At 46.7% G+C, this 24,343-nt stretch overlaps 1 protein-coding gene and 1 pseudogene across 7 annotated transcripts in view; both read left to right on the forward strand.

Moving 5' to 3' along the window:
* Positions 1 to 24,343, forward strand: part of v (Tryptophan 2,3-dioxygenase vermilion) — a 165,014-nt gene that overhangs the window by 51,896 nt on the left and 88,775 nt on the right. The window lies entirely within an intron of this gene.
* LOC139057069 (uncharacterized) lies at positions 440 to 12,321 on the forward strand (annotated as a pseudogene).

Here is a 24,343-nt window from a genome sequence, read left to right on the forward strand (position 1 = left end):
CACACGCCTTATGCACAAGACCAACCTTTCTCCCGACGCACTCATCGACATACTTAAGAACACACACACAACTCCCGGTACCTCAAACCCCCTGCCCCCATATGCAGGCACCCCGAATGCCAATCTCGACGCGGAGATTACGGAAGCAGAAGTCAGAGCGGCCCTCCTGACTCTCCGCTCTAATTCCACTCCAGGAGTTGACCGTATCTCCAATAGCATGCTCCGCAATTTAGACGATCAGTCGATTGCCCAGCTCACGGAGTACTTCAACACATGCTGGCAGGAGGGCACCCTTCCGCAATCCTGGCGTCAAGCCAAAATCTTATTCATACCCAAGCCCCACAAACCCCTTACACCTGCAAATCTTCGCCCCATCTTCCTAACCTCAAGCCTGGGCAAGCTTTTGGAGCATGTCGCGCTCGCCCGACTCACACAACACATGGCGGAGCAAGACCTCTACCCGCACAGCATGGTGGGCTTCCGTCCCCACCTGTCGGCACAGGACGCCATGCTCCAGCTCACACAGGATATTTTCGACCCCCTCATACCGGGCCACACAAAAGCCGTCCTCGCCTTGGATCTCTCCAAGGCCTTCGATCGCCCAGATCATCAACCGATAATGGCGGCGCTCTCCCCCTTGAACATAGGTGAACGTATGTACACCTATATTCAAGCGTTCCTTACTAACCGCACAGCCGAAATTCACTTCGGTCCCCGCACATCCCGCCCATACACCCTTAGTGGTATTGGCACCCCCCAGGGATCTGTCCTCTCACCTTTTCTCTTCAATGTCACTCTCATTCCCCTTGCCCGCAAACTACAAAACATCCCTCACCTTCGGCACACAATCTATGCTGATGATATCACTCTATGGACCACCCATGGCAGTGATGGAGACATAGAGAATACTCTGCAGTCGGCAGCTACCCTCACCCAAACACATGCGCGGAGTATCGGACTCTCATGCTCTCCGGAGAAGTCGGAGCTCCTCATACTCCGCCCCACAACCCGAAACTGCCCCATCACCCCTATAACCGTGACACTGGAAAACCGGTACATCCCTGAGGTACATACTCTCCGGGTACTGGGCCTCCACATCCAAATGACGGGAAAAACACTCTCACCATCCACAAACTCAAGTGGACGGCGGTGTCGATATCCCACCTAATCCGCCGAGTTTCTGCACACCACCGGGGTATGAAGGAGCATGACTTATGTCGTCTCATTCATGCCTTCGTCCTCAGCCGCTTTCTCTTTACGCCCCCCTACCTTAAACTCCAGGGCAGAGAAATCTCCACCCTCGATGCCATGATCCGAACAGCATTTAAGACAGCACTACACCTACCCCTAAATACCTCCACCGAAAAACTCCTCCAGCTAGGCCTACATAACACGATAGGTGAGCTTATTGAGGCCCACAGACAGACACAATACATACGTCTCGCGAGAACCACCACCGGCAGACACATCCTACACACCCTCGGCATCAGGATACCAGCCACGGATCCCACACAGCTCCAGGTCCCCCACCACATTCACCGCGAACTTCTTATTAAACCTCTCCCTAAAAACATGCACCCCACCTACCACGAACCCCGCCACAGAGCTCGCGCACGGGCGCTCCACAAACACTATGGCACGGAACCGGATGCTGTGTGGGTGGATGCCGCATGTACAGGTGAGGACGCGGTTGTTGCCATCACGAACCCCTCCCTACAACAGATTACCACCCTTCACATATCCCCAACTGCCACTTCGGAGGAGGCTGAAGAGGCTGCCATTGCCCTAGCTATTACGCGCACGGAGGCCCGGTATATATTATCGGACTCTAAAACTGCGATACTAAATTTTGCTCGCGGGAGAGTTCACGTCCCTGCATTTCGCATACTGAACTCTCTCGCTGCACACCCGCCCCGCCACATGGAGCTCATATGGGTGCCTGCCCACTCCGGGAATCCTGGAAACGAGGCTGCCAACGCCTTAGCCCGAGGTTTTCTCAACCGGGCACCGGCGGCCTCCGGTGCAGGGTTCTCACAGGAGCGCATGCATTCATTTACTGAACTGACGCAAGCCTGCAAAGCCGAGCGTCGGCTCTACCCTCCCCTTATATACGCTCACGCTATCACCACGTCCACACCGACCCCTCCTGTACCCTCTGCCACCACCCCAAAGCCACTCTCGATCACATTCTTTTCCTCTGCCCGGCGGATCCTCCCCCGCGGGGCCTGGAGCACCTTACTACTTGGGAGGCTTGGGAGACCCTACTGCGCTCCGAGGACCCGGCCAAGCAAGCCATCGCCACAGGCCGGGCTGCCAGCGTCATGAGCCTCCGGGACATGAACGTTTGAATGCAGTGGGGCCGTGCGGAGGCCCAAGGACCTGCGTTTCCGCAACTCCCCTGTGTGCAATAAAGTTATCACCACCACCACCATCCCAGCAGCTGCGTGCGTTGGGTACCGTTGTTCGCCGGATGTAAACTGTATACAGCGAAGCTTCCGTAGAAGCACACACGTCGATAAAATGGGAAAACAAAAATATAGAAAGTGACGTCACAAACGGAAATGGCAGTGACGTCAAGGTCTTACGCTGCTTGGCGCGAATGTTTGCATTCCTTTAGCGTCCAGCATTACGGCCGCTACGACAGCAGTTATCTTTCTTTCGAGGCTGAGGCACGCTTGCGACTCGCCTCAGCTGAAACGCCAGTGTGTCCTTCAGCAATTAGGAGTGGCTTATGTCTTAATGTGAACGTAATTAGGGTGTTAACGACGGCAATTGCTCCAGTAGCTTCCTTGGGTAGGTGAGCGAATAGGATGGAAATAAATGACTGCCAAAGAGCCTTCAATATAATATATGGGGTTTTACGTGCCAAAACCACTTTCTGATTATGAGGCACGCCGTAGTGGGGGACTGCGGAAATTTTGACCACCTGGGGTTCTTTAACGTGCACCTAAATCTAAGTACACGGGTGTTTTCGCATTTCGCCCCCATCGAAATGCGGCCGCCGTGGCCGGGATTCGATCCCGCGACCTCGTGCTCAGCAGCCTAACACCATAGCCACTGAGCAACCACGGCGGGTAAAGAGCCTTCAAAATCAACTTCTCTTTTATTTGTCTTGAATAATGCAACCAACATAACTGACGAAACAAAACATGTTTCAATGATGAGAAGTACTATGGCCAGCACACAGTCGTGAGGCATAGCAACCTACCCGAATCCTTTGCACAAAACCATTCGTAATTCCTTGCAACACCATGCATTCATATCGAACAATTATCAAACAACAGTGCCCCACGTCATCATTTAGAAAACATTCCACTTACTAATTTTTCTGCCCGTCGGACAATCAGAGCCTGTGTTACGGAGAGTAAACAAACTTAGCGCGAAGGTTCTTCGCGGGGCGTCCCTCATTTATCGTCACGGCGAGACAAGTGCGTCGGATGCCGCAGCGTGAACTTGAACGATAACAAAAAACCTGCACTCACACCTTCCGCCAACGAATGCAGTGCGCTCGATCACGTAAATTTTGAAGGGAAGCGCACGCCACACTTTGAACAAACACGCAAGTAAATGAAAAATAAACACGCATGAAACCGCCGCGGCAAAGAGAGCAAGGCCATTCCTCACGACATAATAGCTGGCTTGCACAGCCTTGCCAAGTCTTGCGCCAGACTCACTGGTTGATAGGGGTCGCCAAGAAAGAACGAACATTTTGTTTGTTTGTTTGTTTGTTTGTTTGTTTGTTTGTTTGTTTGTTTGTTTGTTTGTTTGTTTGTTTGTTTCACAATAACCCTAAAGGCCCTCTAGGGAGGGTATGACATAGAGTAAAGGTTACATCGATGAGGCAAAGAACAGCGCATAAGTGTAAATACAACACAAAAACAAAATTGGGATAAAATTAGTTACAGTGCATCAACGTAGAAACACAGACGAAGCCAAATAAAGCATACTTATCTGTACAGCAACTTTGAATGATTTGCACAAGCGATGACAACGTCTCAGAGACATTGGTTATCGGCGCAAAAAAGAAAAATCAGTTTACAAATCAGAGAGTGAAACGTTATTTATTGGGCATGCATGTTACTGCGCAGAGCGTCTGGAAATTTCGATGCGTTTCCGGGACAATGTGCGGTGGCACTCTATCGCGGTGCGAGGTATAAATGACTGACCAAATGCGAGGGAACGACACATGATGCATTTGACTTTGCAAGAATGATCACGACGTGCAAAAATGGCGGAGGGTTCACACATGAACTCGTTGTGAAGAGACACGTGATAGTAAAGCTTATGAAATAGTGTTAAACGAGATATATTACGACGAAGTGTTGAGGCTTCAAGCTCGGCGCGATTGTTTAATGCTGTTACACTGGTTTCTCGTGAATAATCTGAAAAGATCAAGCGTGCAGCACGGTTCTGCAGGGCTTCAAAGTCACTTATTAGATACGTCTGATGGGCATCCCATATGGCTGAAGCGTACTCTATTTTAGGGCGTATAAGTGTTGTGTATGGCAATTTGCGTAAGGGTGTGGGAGCATGTTTGAGGTTACGTTTAAGGAACCCAAGCGAACGGTTTGCAGATGCGATAATATGGTTAATGTGATTATTCCACGTCAAGTTAGGGTTTAGGTGTACGCCAAGATATTTGTACCTGGAAACTTATTCAACAAGGCTGTCGTTTAAGATGTAAGATGTTGAAGTTCGGAGTGTCTGATCACTAAAAGACATGAATTTAGCTTTAGCAAGATTTAGATGCATTAGCCAGGTCAATTGAACACCGTGCGTTTATGGTGTTTAGGTCAGATTGAAGAATGTCATGATCACAATGAGTGTGTATATTACGATATATGACGCAGTCATCAGCAAATAGTCTGATATTGGATTTGATGCCGTCAGGTAGATCATTAATATAAATTAGGAAAAGTAGAGGCCCAAGCACACTTCCCTGTGGTACACCAGATGTTACGGGGACTAGAGATGAGTTGTGATTGTTATCCGATATAAACTGCATCCTGTTAAGAAGGAAGTCTTTTATCCATGTGACAACAGTAGAGTCGATGTTCAGCTGTGTAAGCCGGTGGATAAGTCGACGATGAGGGACACAGTCAAATGCTTTTGACGAATCTAGGAATACGCCATCTATGTGAATTCCGGTGTCGATAGATCAATTCATTCTTTTGCAAACAGCGCGAATAACGGGACACAGAAAGAGGCACACGACACAGGCGTGCCTCTTTCTGATAAATATTTATAGAGCAATTTTTTTTTACACAAAGGTTTTCTAGTTTCAGTGTTTGTCCCGTGTTCCCGTGTTCAACGTTATCGTATGTATTGGTGATATCAAGCGTAACCAATGCCGCATAATGACCTCGGCGCCGTGCAAGTTGTATACGACTTTCCAGGTCAATATGCGCCTGCCATATTGAGCAGCCCGGCCTGAATCCAATTTGGCATGGGCTAAGAAGCATTCTCTTATTATAATATTCATAACGCGAACATGTAAGGCTCTTTCTGTCAACTTTACAAAATTTGACGTTACGGTAATTGGTCTGATGTTGTCTAAGGTGTAACCCTTTCCCGTATTTTTAGGCAATGGTATAATCTTTGCAATCTTCCATTCATGTGGAATCCAAGCCCCTCTGAAAGAATAATTAATAATGTTTAATAGACCTTCTTGTGACTCGTTAAATAAGATATTTTACTTGGGCCAAGTGACTCCATTAAGGCCTGGAGCCGCATTCGGAATCTTCCGTAATAGATTGGACAATTCATCCACAGATATCTCCGTAAAATCCTCCTCAATAGGGAAAATCAACATAGCGGGAGGAACACTAGAACAAAAGGCATGCTCCAACCCTTTGCCAATAACCTCCAATGACTCCATCGAGTCTTGTGCGGCTAAACCTGTTAGATTATACGTTCACGGACTACGAAATCTAAGAAAGCCGAATAGGGCGCGTCTGTTATTGGGTTCGGCAAAAAAATGAAAATGTTTTATGTAATATATGCATCTTTTGCTTTCGACCCAGAACGTTTAAACGTACCTACAACGAATTTATGGTCGGGCCAAATTTTAGGGCATTGGTTATGTAATAATTTCTTACAGGCGACTTTTCTCTCCTATAATCCCACGAGCAGTCATCATTGCACCAGCGCAAAGAGGATTCATCTTTCACTGCGTGGACCTCAAATTCAGCTTTCCTGTGGAACTCGTTCAGCAAGTGCTTAAGAGGAAGCTTTAGCTCGGGCCCAACTCCGACGCGGCCTATTCAAATACATGTAAAACGCAAACACGTTTTTCTGAGATAACCCCTGGACCGATTTTAATGAAGTTTGTTGCATTTGAGAGAGAAAGTTAAATTCTAGTGACTGTTGGAAACGGAATTTCGATTTAGGTCCTGGATCTTGTTAAAAGAATTTTAAAAAATTCGGAAGTTCGAAAAAAATAGAAGAACGAAGTTTACGAATTCATAACTCTGCATCAAAAACAGCTATCGCGGTTTTGTAAACGGTATCCATTAGGCCATTGAAAGCGGACAATTCTGATATGTCATTTTATATCTTACGTGAATTTGTTACGTTGCTTACAAAGGTTTTGCAAAAGCTATATTTCCATATTACTAAATTTTTTTAGATTCATGCATAGCATATCAATTTTGTCCGCTTTAGATGTACTATTAGAACGCAATTCAAAGAATTGTATTATCATTTTTCGTTTTAGAGTTACAGAGTTGTAAACTTGATAGTTTCTTTTTTTAAAAATTTGCGATATTCGTCAATTTTTAATAAAAAATTAAGGACCTAAATCGAAAATTCGAAACCAACAGTCCCTAGATTTTAAGTTTTTCTTTTATTGGCGACAGGCATCGTCAAATTTGGTGCAGTGGTCGCCGAGAAAAACGAATTCTCCTTTTACATGTATTTAGATAGGAGCACCCGAGCTAAAGCTTCCTCTTAATGCTTTTCGCTTAGAATTCTCTTTAGATAGGGTAGGCAATGATGACCGCAGATTACTTTGAAATATACTGTGTGGAGTCTCACCCATACTCTTGGGACAAGGGAACAACAGCACAGTAGTGCAAAGAATCGCAAGGGCATTTATGGCACATTTCATACACTAATGCCTGCTAGCCGAATTGCTATCCATAGAACATGCCGATGGGCGCACGACATATCTAAGAAGTCCAACTCACCGTGACTGGATATCGAACGAATATGTTCGCCCAACGCTGGACACCAAACTCCTGGTCGTTCGCGCCTACGGTCATGCGAACGGTGGCGCGCTCGTACGATCGTGTTCGTCCATTCCGGTGTGCTCCTCCTAGGCCTCGCGAGACGGTCTCGCAGAAGCATGCATCGGCGCATGCGCGGAACGTCCACCCCGCTTGTCGAGTCCAAGCCAAAGAGGAAGAGCGTACTCCCTATCGCGCCAGACTAACCCCGCCGTTAGGCGGCGTTAGCAGCGCCACACTCGCACCGTCTCTCTTATAGCGTCCTCGATCACCCACACCGGGGCGCCTTGGTGCGCACTTTCATCCTCGATCAACCGCACCGGTGTGCACCGACCATACTCGATCACCGGAAGCGCACCCTGTTGGAGCAGTTTTTCGTTGCCCCGTCTCGCACCAAGAAAATCGACGGTGCGTCGGGGTGCAATCCCAGCAAGCACTGCGGGACGCGCGACGCCCACTGCAGAACCGCGGACGCTCTGTCCCGATAGCTGCGGTTGCAACGGAGTTGACGGAGTTAGCTAGTGGATATGTCGGCAATGAGAAAGGAAGCGCTGCTAGTTACCGCAATCGGTGAACTTCTTTAAGTTCGTCTGACAGCGAGGACGACATGCTTCTCGACCTCGTCCAAAAACAATATGGTGAAGAGCGGCCGAAAGTGGACAGGTTCGTTGACCGGGTCGTCAGGCGCCTCGACGATACCGGAGTAAGGAGCCTGTCTATTTGCAATTGTTTACTGCTGCCAAAGCATTGTGTAAGGCCACTGCCATGTGAGGTGTTGTGTCATTTACTTGCAGTTCCGGAAGCATTTCCGGATAAGCAGGAGCGTTTGCTGCCGGCTGATTGCGGATTACGAGAACTCCAGTTTTTATCCATAGAGTTATGGAGGCCCGCATCCGCTGAAATCGGCTGAAGAGCACGTTCTTTCGTTTCTTTGGTGAGTTGTTTGTCCCCGTTTGTTTCTAAATAATTCTAGTCAGGCACCTGCATGCGTGACAAGTTGTTTACTTCGTCAGGTTTGCAGGAAATAAACTATCGAGCGAGCCGTCGCCGTCATGTTTGGAATGGCGGACATCACAGTGAATGGAATCATCGAACGTGTGGCGGGCTTCTTGGACAGCATCAGCGCGGATGCTTCCCAGACACGCCTGAAAAAACAAAGAGCAGCCTGCGCCAAGTTCCAAGAAGTAAGGCGACGGTGTTGTCACAAATGCTTTTATGGGGCAGTTGTTTACTTAAACATTTTTTTTCAATATTAGAATCCAGAGTAGTTTGTTTCTGGACCGCTGTTTGCTGCTTGTTATGCTTCCTGCAGCATTCGAAATCTCGGTAAGAGAGGCCCTGGTTCTCTCCTCTTCAAAGATGAGTTTCGCAAATGCGCTACGATTAAGAAGATGGCTTAAAAACAAACCATGCCTTGGGCTGTTAACTTTTGACAAATGCTCTACATGTCTTTTGGAGACTGCATATGAAGTCGAATTGAAAATATATGAAAAAGGAATAATATGGAAGGAATTGCATTTTAAGTGATAGGTTTAATCCCTCCTTTGCCTTGCATGCTTTGAATTCTAATCCATCCTCAGGCTAACGAGTTTTATGGCAACAGTCTCGTCGTGGTTTGCTTTTTAGTCACCCAGTGCTTTTGTTTTCTGGTGAGCACTACCTTTGCATAGGGTAATCACAGGTAAGGCATTTACCCAGCGTTAATTTTCTCTACTTGTATGACTGGCCATATTGTGGTTCTTCACACACATTTTCGCAGCTACTTTCTGCATATTGTGTATTTAAACATAGTTATTACTGGTATTTCAGCATGCTAGAGAAAGTTACTGTGAAGGTAAATTCAAAATCCATTAATGTGTCACTGGCTTCAGATTTCAGGTTTTCCAAATGTCTTGGGATGTGTTGACGGTACATACATAGAAACGAGGTGCCCAGCCCGGAAGATTGCCTCAACATATACAAACAGGCACGACAAGAAGTGATACAGCGTTCAGGCAATTTGCACTGTTGATCGCAAGTTTGTGGATGTGTTCCTTGGCCCCACAGGCAAGATGCACGACGCTGACACATTCAAGCGCAGTTTTGCTTCAGATAAACTGCCAGGAGTTTGTGAAGGCAAGAATCATCTGCTTGGTGATGCTGCCTATCCCCTCCGAGAATATCTCCTGACACCATTCAGGGACTATGGTTCCCTGACCCCTGAATCTGAAAAATATAACTTGCGCATGAGCCAAACACGGGTACGCATTGAAAATGTTTTGGACCTGCTGAAAGGACGTTTCAGGCAAATTTTGTACTTGAGATTCTGGACGGTAAAGAAGGCCGCATTGTTCATTCTTGCATGCTGCGTACTCCACAACATGTGCCTTGAAGGAGAGGACAATGGCCTTGACTATGGGGATGTGGGTACCAGAAATCCCAGCAGGCCAAATTCGATTGAAATGCTAGCTTCTGTAGACTCAAAAACAGAAAAAGTGCTGAAGCAGCTAGGAGAGAAAAAAAACGGTAGCAAATTGTACGGTACCTTCAGACCATTCAGTGAGCCACGACTATTTAGTACTGAATCTGGCTGTTCATCTATTTTTTCGGTTTAGCTTCAAATGTCTTCCATACCTCTTTCCTGGCCGTAATAAATATAAGGCTTCATTGCAGGTTCACGTTATGATTTTCTAGTGGCAATTTTACATTATTGATATTAGCATGCAGCATGAGAATAATGCAGGCAATCGAATATAATATCTTATTACAGCATCATGACTTTTCATATTGGTGACAGTAGTCCTGCTTAGTCAACAAATGAATGAAGGAAGCTGACAAAACAGATATTTAGAGCATTTAAGGAATTTTATCATTTTAAAGATATTGTGCCGGCAGGTTTTTTGTAAGTAGTAGGCTACGACAAAATGTCTGCTTGGAATTACCATGTAGAATAACACAGAAGTGTGGGAGGTAAGAGAGAGTGTACGCTGCATTTTAATGCTAGCTGCACTTGCTGCTGTTGACCAAGCATGGCTGAGAGAGGGTCACCTGTACACTGCACTTCCATGCATCAGTGCCAAGAGTCGCATGGTTATGTGCTGCACATTCATATTCTCTATCTGGTAAGCCACACTTCGTTAGATACCCTTACCATGCCTTGTTCTCACAGCTTGTTTTGTACAAGTGATCCACAAATAAATATTCTTTACCTTATCTAGGTTCTCTGTCATCTGTCTTGAGCCAGACGCAGTGAACTGTAATAAAATATCATGAATACTCACAAGGTGTATCTTTCAATATATTTTTTAAATATTATGAACAGAAATGAAATGGAGGATACAATATGATTTAAAACATGATAATCACAGCAACATATTGCCCAGCGTTGTCACTTTGGCCTAAGTGGCGGTTAGGAAAATGCATAATGACGTGCTTCGAAGATAAGAGGTAGACTAAATGCACACTCATCTTGTCCTCTTCTCCTCTGTATCCCATCCTTAGGGAAGTTTTATGTTTTTTTTAGCCAAGGATCAATTACAGATGTCGCACATTATGGACTCCAGGAAGACGCTGCTACTGTAGGCTGATTTGGTGCCCCCAGGAGATGTTTCAACCGCTGCACCTTCTATTGTGTCGTCGCTCTCGCTGCTGTTCTCTATCTTCATGAGTTTTCCACATCATTTCCGGGATGCTTAATTTTGATCTTTTGGGTGGACCTGTGTCATTTTGCTTCTCTGATCTATACTCAACCCTTCCTGGTCCTCGCAAAGCTCACGTTCAAAACAGTCGTCTATAGATTTAATCATGGCCAATTCGTCGTCAAAGAGAATTCCTGTGGGCTCGGCACCTGACGTTGCATTGTGTCTTTTATATTTTTTTTTGCTTCAGAGTGCTTTTTCTTTATGGTCTTAAATCTGTTCTGCTCTGCAGTTTTGCAGTGCCCTGTTTCATCTTCTATATCTAAAGCAATTGCGACCCACATGGCCTTCTTGTTTTTAAATCCTTTCATCGGACCCACGTGGCTCAATTTTTCATAACATTTGTCCAAAAGAGCCCTTGTGTCCCCTTCACTCCATTCACTTGGTTGAGGAACCTTCGTGCCCTGATTATTTTTTTCATCAGCGTCTGGTAATGAGAAAACAAATTCATGCACGTCAATTAATGTACAACCAGCTCTGTCAATACCATCCAAGAAATAACAGCCACAGAAGTGACAATGGCAAGGGCGATACACGTGAAAGAAAGCTAACTGTCGACTGATAATAACCAGTCCAAAAAAATGAGCCCTATTGGCACCAGTTGAACCCAATAGGTCAACTGATTGGGCTCATGAATCCAATTGCGTATTCCCTTGGGCCCAGTAGGATGGTGCGCCATTTATTGGTCTTATTGGGTGAAGTTATTTCCAATTGGGAGCACCGATTGGCCTCGAATGATTGAGCCCAATGGGTGGCGAAAACACAGCTGGTGTTTGACCAGTTATTTCAGTTTGAAATTGTCCAATTAGACCTTCTTTTAGTGGACATGCATGGTCTCAGGGGGCCAATTATACGTATCTCGTAACGAGCCCAGTTTCTCCTACACTATAGTCTGCTCGGGGGGCGACGTACTTCAACGTCTAGAAAAAACTCCAAGAAATGCATTACTTGCCAGGGCTGGTAGACAAGTTGCTGCTCGCAATTCCTGATGGTCCTGCGACTGCACTCGGACCATCGACTTTCGCATTGCTGTTCGCACTGCCGGTGATCGACTCCACCAACGCATGCAGCTTTGTCGGATCTGTAAAGCGTAAAAAATGATTTAGTATAATTATTTGGCTCCCCGTCTTTGTGCTACTAGAACTTGCTGGGAACGGGCCGCGGAAGCACATCGTTTCCGGGATGCTTCATTTTGATCTTTTGGGTGGATCTTTTGGGTGGATCTTTTGGGTGGATCTTTTGGGTGTTGCTGACAATACGCTCGAATGCCCGCGCGTACGTTGCTAAAAACGAATACTTAGGCGCCATAACATCGTTCATTTCGTCCACAGACATCGCCACATGATGTCTCTTGCCATTAATGATAAAATCCATTGGTGTTTTGCAACCATGCAGGTATGTCGGAGTACGCAGCTTGACAAGGTTCGAGCGCTTGCCGCGGATGCTCAACACCTGCAAACAATAAAATATGCGCGCGCGCGTGTCCTCGCACGTTTCGCGGCAGGGGCAAAGTGGCGCTGCATGCAAGCACCTTGCACGGGGTGCAGTTTTGTCCTCGATGTTGACCCTCCGCAGTGCGCCACCACCGCGGTGCAAAGCGCACCATTCTGGTTTCGGGGCAACCCCGGGGCAAGGTGATCGAGGACGCTATTAATATGTTGCAAGCACACCGACCACCCCCGGCGTTTAGCCGGATTACGTTAGATGCGAGAGCCATGAGAGGAAAACTTTAATTATTGTATGTTCGCGGCTGAGACACTATGTCACCGCACACATAACCTCAAAGATCACTGGAATGTGGTCGTGGTGACTGTTTGTGGCATAGTGAACAGTCGACCAAGCGGATACGCAAAGACCTGACCCTGAGAATGACAAATCCAGAGTAGAAGCAGCGAAACCTCTAAGAAAAGTAGGATGTCCTCAATTTTTACATGAGACTACTGTCGTGTGACCAATGCCACAGTCGAGTACCACACGGATCTGTTTTTAAACCCCATGATGAGAGTTGAAGTCACCCTCCAATATAGCAACATTACCGCTAGTAGAGATTACACTATCCAGAGACCGTGTATCGGGAACCCTTGAAGGATATATACATTCGCGATGAAAAATGAACGGCATAAAGGTAGACATAAGGCTATTACTAGCATTTCCAATTCAGGGGACAGAAGTTTCAATGCTAGCTTTGCTTTGTGGCAAATTCTTGTTGATACTAATGAAAGTAGTCCACCACCTCTTGTGGACCGGTCCCAACGAAAAGAGCGATAATTTCTGAGATATTTTTTTTTCTGGGACTAGCCAAGTTTCTTTTAAAATGATTATATCTGGATCTAATCGAGCAGTGATACACGACAAATCTATGGAAACTGTAAAAATTTACCGATATTTCCACTGTAATATTTTTAAACATACTATGGTGCAGATAGTAATGCACTAGTAACAAGCTTCTCCAAAATACGCTCCTTGAGCATCTTATTAGACGGAGACCTTTTGTTCTCGTTTTGGAACCATAAACGTTTTTGAGCTCGAGCATCTCGTTCAACTTCAGTAGAGATGTGCAAGTCCAACGTGTGATTCTGATTAGAACTCGCCAAACATTTAGATACCTCACGGCTGTCACCTGAGGGAAGCGAACTCACTCTGTTTATATTACTTAGCTCTTCTGAAGTTGGCAGCTTAGAAGTTACAATAGAAAGAGATGGAGTTATATTTACCAGGTTAGCCATCTGAGTACTGATCACCTGGACTAAGCATTCTGAGAGGCTGGCGACTAATCGATCCACCACTTTTGTCGTTGCCTTTTCAACTGCGGGTTCAACTGTCTGCGCGAAGGTCACATCTGTGAAAGAAGGTTGACGTGCGGTAACTCCAGTGTATCCGTGTGCCCTCTCCTTGGTAATCGTCATAGCGTCTCCCCTAGATCACCTCCTCTGATCAATAAGTTTGAGCACTCGCATTTCTTGCACATGAACGGGGCTGGTTGCACAATCCGCTGTGTGTGCACGTTCACAGAGGCGACATTCCTCATCTTGGGCAATGCAGCTGGTATAAGAGTGGCCCTCTCCCCATGTGCAACAGCGCAGTGCAAATTCGAGCCTAACAGCACTATGACCAAATCTCCAGCAATTACGGCATTGAAGGGGACGTGAAGAAAGAGGTTCAACCCTGAAGACAAAAGGTCCTGTTTTGATTTCTGAAGGGCACGATGTACCAGCAAAAGGGGTAATAACGCACTCAGTGGAGGGTATCTTATGTTTTCCACGATGCCGTTACAGCCATAAACTGCTACACCTCCGGCCATGGCGAGCTTCTCCTGGGTTTCAGATGGGGCTAGTTGAGAGTCAACTCCGCGCACGAGTCCCTCGGTGCACGCAAGATGTGGTGGCATAAACGAACTCACCGGGACAGAGGCAACTGACGAGCTATTTAGTAGGTCCGCTACGCAAGCCTGGTCTAGCTATCTGCGCACTATGTTACCGCGACCGAACTGCCGGACGTCAGTGACACCCTGGCAGTGAGGAGTCACGGCATGAAGTTTCTCTTAAATTATTTTATTCAGCCTGATAGAGCCGTTACTCGAGGGCACCAGCACGACAGCCTTGAAAGCTTTGGGGCACAGTCTAGGTGGGCCGACGGCTCGTAACTTTTGGTGTGCTGTGTTTTCGCCGCTCACTTTGCGTTGAAGCGATAGACAGCAGGAAGGTCACTTCACTCGCTGCTGCTTCCGCGGTTCCTCACGCCAGCGTTTTGGCAGCGAGTGTCCACGGTCATCCAGTGTCAGGTGTGCATATGTTTGCCACTGCACCCCCCCCCATTTTTGACAGTGGGGCAGCAAGTGCCCCCTAGCCCCCCCCCCCCCCCCCCCCCCAGGGTACATACGCCTATGGTGTCGACGATCGAAAGAACTAGCAATGATTAAGGTCGTGACTTCGCGAATGCGCGGTGAATACCCCTCTTACCAACGAATAATCTCTTTAGCACCCGGCTCTCTCCCGCACTTTCCTTCCGTGAGAATTTACTGTAGCCCTTGAAAAAGATCGGTCCGCCGACCGAAACTGTTGGGCAAATAAACCGAAGACAACCGCGATAATGTGCTTCTCATATGTCTAAGTACGCTAGGCCCATTGAAAAATCCACTCACTATAACTATACGTTTTGTTTTCCTTCAGGGAGGAGGTGTAGTGTTGCAGACATGCAGACATTGCAGTACGCCATTTTGAAGGTGTCGTTGCTTGAGTCCACAACCGATGGTGCAGTCCAGCCTATGATATGCATGTGTTGTACACCTCTTTAACGAAGACCCGGTTTATATCGCCCTAGCAGGAACAGCACCGGGACTAGCACTTCAAGGTAGGAGTCTTGCTCACATTCTCTTCAAAGCGAACAGCTTTCTTCGGCTATTTCTCCCGTTTCCAAAGTGGTTGGCGGCCGGAGTTACTCCGCCAATGCAAAGGGCGCGTACCCTCGAGTTGCGCTCGTCGCCGAACTGCGCTGCGCGTTTCGTGCCGGCACGCGCCGTTTCATCGTGCCGGATCACCGCAGCTTCGCTCAGACCTATCCCAGCAGTCTTTTCGGATATACAGGATCATTCAAAACAATTGGAGGAATATCTTGCCTCCGTGAAGTAAACGATCGGAGAGGAAAGCGCAGGTGCCCAGCCGTTGTCGTGCCAGCGTAGTCAAGCTCACGTTATCCCGTTGTGGTCATACCGGATATCGTTATGTCGCCATGTCGCCAAGCTGCCTGCCCTTAAAAGACGGGATTGAAGTCTCTAGTAAAAGGGTTTCGATGGCCTCGTGAAGTGGTTAATTGCGAAGTGATGCTAATGTTAAGTTGCAAGACTTGCAAGTTGCTCCAGAACTGATATCTGCGACTTGGATTACTATGACTAGGCTCTCTCTCTCTCTCTTAACAGCCTACTACGTTAACAGTTTAACGAAGTCAGTTACCTCATATTTGCTAATTAAAAAGAAATATACCAAGCCTCTTTACCGCGAATCATTTAAATACAAATGTCGCGTGCGTCTTCCTTCCGTGTGGACGTCTGAGGACACACGATCAACGCTTTCTTTGAACTCGCCTGTAAAGCAAACGTGAAGATAGCCTACATATTATGTAGCCGATAACTCCTGGTTTCTCCTGGGCTCTGAGTATTTTAGTGGCCCGAGCACCGAGTGACATACTTGTTTCTTGCGCAGCACACCTGGTTCACCTCCTGAAACGGTTTCGGTCCTGACCATGCACTGCTATAACGCAGCACTAATTGCCGATTGAGTGTCATAAACGCGTATGTTAATAAAAGGAAGCACCCTCTCGACATTGCTATTTCAAGCTTGATGAAACTCCACCATACTTCTGAAATGTAATTTTTTTTAAATGTTGCCCATGGAGTTAAGCTAATACATTGCATTGAAGTTGAACTGATTGCCGAAGGGGAAATTCCCAAGATTCCTGGACATGTCTGCTGACTAAGCTAGACGATGCCTTTTAGAGCGCAGCTCTTTGGCGTCCGTTCCTGGGTTTCGCGTCGTCGTCGGCGTCGTCGTCGTCGTCGTCGTCGTCGGCGTCGGCGTTGTCGGCGTTGTCGTCGGCCTCGTAACCAGCTCGCCTCCGCCGCCGCGCTCCGCCGCCGCGCATGCGCCGCTGCTCCGCCGCCGCGCATGCGCGCTGTCGGCTCTCCGGGCGAGGGAGGATGATGGAAGGGAGGAGGAGAGACTGTGGAGGAGGGCTGGCTACACAAATGGCTCTTTGGCGTCCGTTCCTGGGTTTCGCGTTGTCGTCGGCCTCATAACCAGCTCCGCCCCCCTTTCATCCCCCCAGCGCTAGCAGCGACCGACTGATACCGCTTTCGTGAGTCCGCTACCGCACTCACGAAAGACGTCGTGCACTTCCTGCAACTCGCATTAACCGTCCATCGATCCACACTGATGTTAGTAGTGGGGGACTTTAATGTTGACATAAAGACAAACAGCAATTTCCTAACACTTATGCGGGAGAACATCCCGTTCCTCTCGCTCGTAACGCGTCCCACGGCTGTGACAACCTCGCGAGGCACTTGTATAGATCTCGTCTTTGAGAATCAAGCATTGGTGTACCAAGTCGAACATATATCAGTCTATTTCTCCGACCACAAAGCTTCCTTCATGACTGTCAAGAACTGTTAATGGAGTCTTTGTTAAAGGAATACGTGTGAAAAATAAAAAAAAAATTCTGTGATAGCGCATACATGTGTTGCTCGATTTCTTTGCCTCAATCTATCGAAAAGGTGAAACAGCTTATTTGCTGCGCTCAAATTTCGCATTAGGAAGTAGCGTAATCGTCGGTAATTTTTTTTTCCCTTGATAAATGGAAAACAGAACTGAAAATATATTACACGGAGAACATCGCTACGCACTCGAACTCGAGTAAACATGTGCATGCGTCCAACAAGTGCATTCAGGCGGGCAAAAGTTCCGGCGTAGCGTGCACACGTCTTGCATATGGTGCATTTTCACGAAAAAAAAAATGGCTGTGGCTTAGGTAAGGTTAAGCCCAGGATGCGAAGCATACTAGCCTTTATTTTAGTTGTTGAACCACTGTTTAGCCTGGTGAACTGCTGTTGCTTGGCTATATTTGGTTCGGCTAGACGAAGAAACAACTCATGCATTACTTCTTCGCCTTCAAGAGTGGAACGCGACAGCGTTCCCGTCGACCCGCCAAGGGGTGTAAGACAATGGGCTACAGGGCAGCGACTACGCGCCCCGCATTGGACGCGGTGAGCGTCGAGCAAAGCAGCGTTCGGCGCGGCAACGAAATGTGCGCCTGAGCAAGAGACGCACGCCTTAGAAACAGCGCGTTTCTAAGGCAACACCGCATTCACTAGAGGCGCTTTTGTACCGCTTTGAAGCGTTGTACTCGTGGCTCAGTGGTAGCGTCTCCGTCCCACACTCCGGAGACCCTGGTTCGATTCCCACCCAGCCCGTCTTGCAAGAGTTGAGCCAAAGCCACTTCTCCTCTGTCGTGACGTCACGGTGTCACGTGATTTCATGGTCACCGCCGCGCCTGAGGAGCTGGGTTGAGCCCTCGTAATATGCTTCGCATAAAAAGGATCGCGTAGGACGCGGGCTCTCGGCATGGCGATCAGACAGACTGGATCCCTTCAGACTTCTATACCCAATAGCAGAAACATGCCATAAGGGAGGACTGCTGGTATTCTCGAAAAATAGAAACGTAATTGAGCAAGGCGTGATGTCTGTATGCTTTCTAAGCATCCGGTGGAGAATGTCACACAAATATAGTGCAGCCTATAAAACACTGATCTATGGTCTCGGCACATGTACGGAGAAACAGTTCGTTGACCACAGCACATAGCAGCACCTCGAATTAGGAAGTAGTCGCATTATACGGATCCATCTAAGCACATCCTGATAGATATCGCCGACTTAAATAAGGTGAACGATACGATGGATCTGATGGCGATTGTACTCCCTTACACCTTCTTGGATATTCGTGTGCACTCGCTACCATTGCGGCGGATGTGAAGCACACAGTAACCTCGGCAAAAAAGCAATAATTTATTATCTGTTGTTCAGTGCCTGACGAAGCAAGAAAATCCTACTGCCATGAACTTGTCTATTCTAAAGCCCGAGTTATAAGCCAGCACGGAGCGTCCAGCAACATGAACCCGCGCACGTCGCAATTGTATATAACTGCAATAGCTTGTTTGGGACATCCGCGTCGCGAGACCAACATTGTCAGTGAACTGGAAATGTCAGTGAACTGGAAATGGCTTCGCAACGAACGGACAGAAGTTCCCTCCTTTCTCTATAAATGCAGTTTCTTATCTTGCCGCCGTTAATTAGTCAGTCGATTAGCACAACAGCTGCCGATATTTCAAATTTCACGGAAATCATTATTTCGTAATAAAAAAATGGTAGGCGACCCTAGTCTTTGACTTAGGTGCCTTGACTTAAGTTGCCGCCATTGGAAACTTGTTGAAAGTCGGCCAATCTTTTTAAATACGTATTTATTTAAAGTGCTGCCCATTGACTTACGCAGAAGTGTTGTTGCGAAGTTCAACAGATTGCTGAAGGGGAAATGTGCAAAATTTCTGGGTATATGGCATCGCACGCCTCATGCGGAGGTTGTGAGCTCGGTTCCCGTCGACGGAAAACTGTCTTTTCTTCCACTTTCTTCTTGTTGCGTAAAATATGTTACATAGGAAGACGCCGACGAAAAAGCTGTACTCAGATATATGTACAAACAATTACGCCGCACTTGGCCAAGAGGCAACAGCCCGCGCTAGCCTCTAATCGTCGTCGCCGCCCCCACTACTGGCCTCTTCGCCGTCGCAAATACTGGTCCGTGGCAATGTGAAGACTATGGCGTTTGTTGTAAATACAACTCTTATCCATAATTAATTCTGATTTCAATTAAGCAGTCCGTTAACTTGCTCCATGCATTGTTTGTATTTCATTGTCTGCCGGTTTCATAAGCTCGTTACTAAAGTAAGAAGCATTCGGTTCCCCTTGTTCTTCTCGTTCGTCCCCTCTTGTTTACCACTATACTCACTCCTTCGCGTTATACGCATGTTCGCATCAAGGTTCTCTTCACTTCAACCAACCGGTTGTACGTTGACGACTTCGCCCATCGGATTTGTTTAATTTCTTGCGCACTTTTCTTGTCGGCTGCCTCTTCCCTCTCGAGCTGTCACTCTATAGACACGCACATAGGATAGGACGGAAGACAGCGCTTCGCGAGGCTGGTCAGCGCTCTTTTCCTGTTGTGTTGTTAGTAACGGCAGTGTGTTTCTTAGCAAGCGGCGCCAGCTCACACGTTCTGTCCTCGGCCAAATTGCGCCTACAAGAACTCGCTGCAACAGGTAGTTATTTGAGAGCGCAAGACCTCGTCGAGACGCCACGCTGACATATTTCTGAAAGGCTGCAGTGTGCACCATTGGACTTGATTGTGCGGCTCTTCGTTTACAATCAATGCACATAAGTAAGTTGACGTTTGTTCAAGCTGTCGCATCGCGATTATCTAGCGCATGGCGGTCTCAGAAAGTCACAGACGGAGCAGATATACTGTGACGAGATTTGTGCATGACGTAAAAGCGACGGTCGCGCGCAGCGTCATATTGCCGTGTCAAGCCGGCATCACGTAACCCGACGGTTCTTTCATGGGCAACGCGTGTACGCAATGGTTGCAATCAGTTTCCAACTAAAATTACTTGAGGGGACTCTGGCGGTGTGATTGTCCATCCATCACGGGAATGATGGATGGAGGAAGGAAATAAACTGGCATTGTGTCACGAAGCCGGCCTTGACAAGCGAATGAGGACATTAATTCCCTTCGCTTTCTTCCCTCGCCGTATTGGCCCACCACGTGACCTCTGAAACTCGCCGTATTGGCCGAATGTTTGGTTCCTGGTAGTTTTTAATCAATGCGCCACTTGTTCTGCTGCCTTGCCGTTATAACTCGGCCTGCGGAGCGGGAACACGAAAACCTACATCGCGCAATGTCGTATGATCACATGTTCGACCGATACGTTCGACGTCATTCGTGTTGGTTGCAATCAGTTTCCAACTAAAATTACTTGAGGGAACTCTGGCGGTGTGATTGTCCATCCATCACGGGAATGATGGATGGAGGAAGGAAATAAACTGGCATTGTGTCACGAAGCCGGCCTTGACAAGCGAATGAGGACATTAATTCCCTTCGCTTTCTTCCCTCGCCGTATTGGCCCACCACGTGACCTCTGAAACTCGCCGTATTGGCCGAATGTTTGGTTCCTGGTAGTTTTTAATCAATGCGCCACTTGTTCTGCTGCCTTGCCGTTATAACTCGGCCTGCGGAGCGGGAACACGAAAGCCTACATCGCGCAATGTCGTATGATCACGTGTTCGACCGATACGTTTGACGTCATTCGTGTTGCACGATGCTCTCTCCTAAACCTTTACTTGCTCCGTGAAATGATGGGTAGAACGTGAGTTTGCCTAATCTGCGTTGCTTCAGGCATTCTTGTCACGTTATTTATTCCGCTTTATTAAAGCGAAGCTTTCTTAGCGAAACCTCCCGGACTTTGCTTGCTGACCGTGGCTGGTCGGGGCTGCCGATTTGCTCGCGCGCAGAGAATAAAATAATTACGACTCCAACGTAACCACTCTAACCACTCTAACCATCGCGCCACAGCCGCGCGCGCATACGTCACTCGGGCCAGTGTTTTGAGGTGACGCGCCACGTCTCGTAGCACGTGCTCTCACGTGCGAGGGAATTCTGGCGCTGCGATCGTTCAGATATACCACGAGAATTACCGGTAATGCGTGGATTTGCATAATTGTGGCGTGCTTACTACGTGTTGTTTTCGCGTTATTTACGGCGCTTCATTTTTCTCAATTCCCGAGCAATATTTTTTTTTAAACGTGCAAAATCGGTAAGCATCTGCGCACCTGAATATCCATTGCAAAGTGTTGCACTTATAATCACGAAATATCTCGTTGCAAATGGCAAATTTTCAATGTCACGAAGTCGGTCGAAGCTACAAGGAAGAATTTCAGGCACAGCCGCGCACTGACCAACTATACTATGCTGGATGAACGGCCACATTTATAGCTCCTGTAGACGTTAGGGCCAGATTTTCACCTAATAGTTTTTGTAGGGACATCTGTGGATTTAATGTGTGATTGCTCGAATGCCATCGTGCGCATATAAGGGAGCGCAGATGGCACAGGTTGGGTTTGAAGGGGTTAAAGGAGAACTCGCAGGATGGAATTCCCTGAACGAGACCTGGAGAAAAGCGCAAAATAAGTATGCACAGCTTTTCACACATGCACATAAGTATGCACAGCTGGGTTCACAGCTTTAACGCAACGATATAGCTGTTGTCTGTCTTGTAGCGTACATTGGGTATTCGTTGATGCACAAATGCCCGGTGGCGATTGTTTAAACTCGTGGAAACACATGACCGCTCGCTTATAAGGGCGCAAACAAGATGGAACACATTTCTGACATCTTTCGTGCCTCGACGATAGGCACGCGGTGCGGCACATCATGGCCTCCGAGACCTTCAGCGCTAGTAGACGTCTCCCGAAGTTAGCGTGCCCGTTTACATAAGGCAGAGATATATAAACAACGAGAAGATGTAGATATGTTTCTTCGCTGGTTCCCTTCGTGCTCAGTATATACCAACAGAGACAGACTTTCATTAAGGAGAGAAAACGGACAGGTTTGCCTGAGTTGAATTTCTGACCAACTATTAAGCATTGGTAAAGGGGAATAAAAAGAGAAAAGCTTTCATTTTCATTTCATTCATTCATTCATTCATTCATGTTACCCCTAAAGGCCCTCACGGGAAGGTTTCACATAGGGGGGGGGGGGGGGGGGTATGCGATCATTAATAACGCTGTGCATATTAGAAAAAGCAACAACAATACATAGAGCAACAATAAAAAATAGCAATGAAAACATAAAGCATAATACGAAAGGAAAGGGTGAACAAAAGAACAATGAACAAAATATTATTACACATTTTTATCACAGCGTAGTAAATCTCGGAAGTTTTTTGTGTCAGTTTCTTTGGCGATGTGCGATGGCAAATTGTTCTGCTCTGCTGAATGATCGTGCGAGGAATAAATGAGTCGGCATGAGAGGATGAACGGCACTTTAGGCGTTTAGCTTTGAAAGAATGATCATGACGTTGAAAGATGGCATGGGGTGACTGAAAGAAATCGTTGTGAAGGGATGGGTGGTAATAAAGCTTATGGAAAAGTGTTAAACGAGCAAGTCTGCGGCGATACGATAGGTCTTCCATTTAGGCACGCTTTTTTAGTCCTGAAACGCTTGTATCGGACTAAAAGTCTTAAAAAATAAAACGAACAGCAAGGCTGTGCAAGGATTCGATGTTAGAGATAACGCAGACCTGATCTGGGTCCAAAATCGACGCAGCATATTCAATGTTAGGGCGTATTAGAGTATCATAAGCAAGCTTTTTTACGTGGATATGAGCATGTTTGAGGTTACGTTTAAGAAGACCAAGTGAGCGGTTAGCAGACGCAAGGTTGAGGTCGATATGGTGATGTCATGTTAAGTCACACTGAAGGTACGCTCCAAGGTACTTATAAGTTGTTGTTAGTTCTACAGTATTGCTATTAAGGGTTTAAGTGGTTCGAATACGAGATGTACGATGAGTGAAACACATATGTTTTGTTTTAGAAACATAAAGGGTCATTAACCAGGATGAGCACCATGTGCTTACTGCATTGAGGCCAGTTTGTAGGGATTTGTGGTCAATGTCATTAGTAAAGTTGCGGTAAATTACGCAATCATCAGCAAAGAGCCGAGCTCTGGACCCTACACAGGCAGGCAAATCATTAATGTAAATTAGAAACATTAGAGGACTGAGCACGCTTCCTTGGGGTGGACCAGATGTCACATGAGCAGAAGATGTGTTAGAATTTTTAACAGAGTTGAACTGAGTTCTTGACGACAGAGGTGAACTGTTCACCTCTGTTAAGAACTGAGTTCTTAACAGAGGTAAACTGAGTTCATTAAAAACGTTTTCAGACATGCGAATGTCATCAAATATATTTAATTCGGGAGATGAACTAATATCTTCGTTGGTAAAAACTAATGAGAAGGTTTCGTCAAAAATCTGAGCACATTCAGATTCATCAGTAACGACGCCGTTACTGTCGGTAAGCAAAATGTCGAGATGAAAAGTAGGGTTTATGTTGCGCCAGAATTTACTAGGGTTGTTGGTTAACAGAGATACCAAGTCATGATTTAAAAACAGACGTCGAGTGGATTTTAGGAGCGACTGGTACTTCTTATCACGTTTCTTGTACTTTTCCCACGCGCTCAAACGAACATTTTTACTGCCTGCTGAAAAAATCACTTCTTCTTCTGACTGTGCATGCACCGCAACTTCTGGTTAAACCACGGTGCTCTGCTGTTACATTTGACCGGCATGAGAAGCACAAATTCATCGATAAGGCCAACAAAAATATTTTCAAACAAATCCCAACTTTGCTCAACGGTTCGCAAGGAATACTGATTCAAGAACTCAGCAGAGAAACAATCCAATTCAGAGTTAATTTTATCATAGTTAGCTCTGTTGTAACATGTGATTTGTTTAAATCAGATGATTTGTTTAATGATCTTGGGACCATGACCTCGGATATCGCAGCTATAAAAGACCACAAAAGTGCTGCTGCGACATTTTAAAGCTACCGGATTCAGTCAGCGTCTATAATCCGTACTGAATGACCAAACGATATACCCAGTGGACTTTCTCTTCTTTTAATCTTAACCGTCCCCTTTTCCCATTCTCCAGTGTAGGGTAGCCAACCAGGCTCAGTCCTGGTTAACCTCCCTACCTTTCATTTAGCATTTCTCTCTCTCTCTCTCTCTCTCTCTCTCTCTCTCTCTGGTTTGTTTAATAGTAGTTTTCTTTCGTTAAAGGAA

The sequence above is a fragment of the Dermacentor albipictus genome, chromosome 3, assembly GCF_038994185.2.
Source record: "Dermacentor albipictus isolate Rhodes 1998 colony chromosome 3, USDA_Dalb.pri_finalv2, whole genome shotgun sequence".
Classification (NCBI taxonomy): domain Eukaryota; kingdom Metazoa; phylum Arthropoda; class Arachnida; order Ixodida; family Ixodidae; genus Dermacentor; species Dermacentor albipictus.